This window comes from Citrus clementina, unplaced genomic scaffold (assembly GCF_000493195.1).
Source record: "Citrus clementina cultivar Clemenules unplaced genomic scaffold, Citrus_clementina_v1.0 scaffold_8, whole genome shotgun sequence".
Taxonomy (NCBI): Eukaryota; Viridiplantae; Streptophyta; class Magnoliopsida; order Sapindales; family Rutaceae; genus Citrus; species Citrus x clementina.
In genome coordinates this window covers 4770635-4771907 of record NW_006262022.1, presented here as the reverse complement: position 1 = coordinate 4771907, position 1273 = coordinate 4770635, and positions in this window count along the sequence as shown.

The following is a 1273-nucleotide window of genomic DNA, read 5'->3' as shown; positions in this document are numbered from 1 at the left end:
CCCAAGAGGGGGGGTGAATTGGGATTCTAAAAAATTATTTGATTCTAAACAAATTATCAACCAAATCTAAAATGAATTTAATGGAATAACACTTAAATCAATTACAATATAAAAAAGATAAGGGAAGAGAGATTCAAACACAAAGATTTTTACGTGGTTCGGCCAACCTCGCCTACGTCCACGCCTCCAAGCTTTCCGGGCTTGAGAATTTCACTAAGCACGCCTCCAAGGCTTCAAATGCTTACACTTGACTTCCAAGGTGTCAATGAACCTTTACAACAAGAGATTATCCCCAATCTCTTAACCTAACTGTATCTCAACACTTACAATCACTCAAAGTAAAAGATTAAAAATTGTTTTTCTCTCACACAATATTTAAGATTACAAATCAATGCCCAATGTGTGAATAGATGAAGCAAGAATGTGTTTTTAAAGCTCTATGAAGATTGTATTCTCGAATATAAGCTCAATGGTCGTGTTGTGATCAATCTTGTTTTAATTTGAATGAGCTTATTTATAGTTGGAGCTGAAAACTAGCCGTTATTGACTTTCTGCACACTATCGGATCACCGTGAACTAGATGTCGAATCGCCGTTTGACTGGTCAATATGACCATTAGGCTGATTTTCAAATTTCTCATATCGCTGTTATCTAGGTGTTGGATCACCGTTTAGGTTCAGAGGCTAATCTTCAGTTCTGTTCATTATCGGCGAGCTGTTTATCAAATTTGTCGGATCGCCGTTTAGGTCCAGAGACCAATCTTCAATTCTGTTTGATATCGGCGAGCCGTTTATCAAAATTGTCGGATCACCATTTTTCACAGAAACTGCTGCAGTGAACTATTTTGCAAGATAATTGTTTGTCTCCAAATCTTTATAAAAACACTTTATAAAACTTGTCAAAATAGATGAAAATTATTTTGAGCTTTTAAAAGATTAATCAATCTTAATCAAGTTTGTTATCATCAAAATCAATAAAGAAATATTTATGTTAACAACTACTTACCTCATTATTCGGAATACATCGCCAAAAAATTTGATCTGGGCAATATTTGAACAAGTAAGGATCATTCCAATAAAATTACTTTACTTCAATAAAAAAATTCTTCTTCTCTTGAGCATTCCATTGCAAAGACATTTTATCTGTAACAAGTAAATTAACAATGTTAGCATATCATGGCATTGAAGTAACATAAAATAAAAATTCATCACGGAAAGAATCATTAATGGGTGTTATATCAGTGCAAAATTCGGATGTGAGTCTTGATAGATGA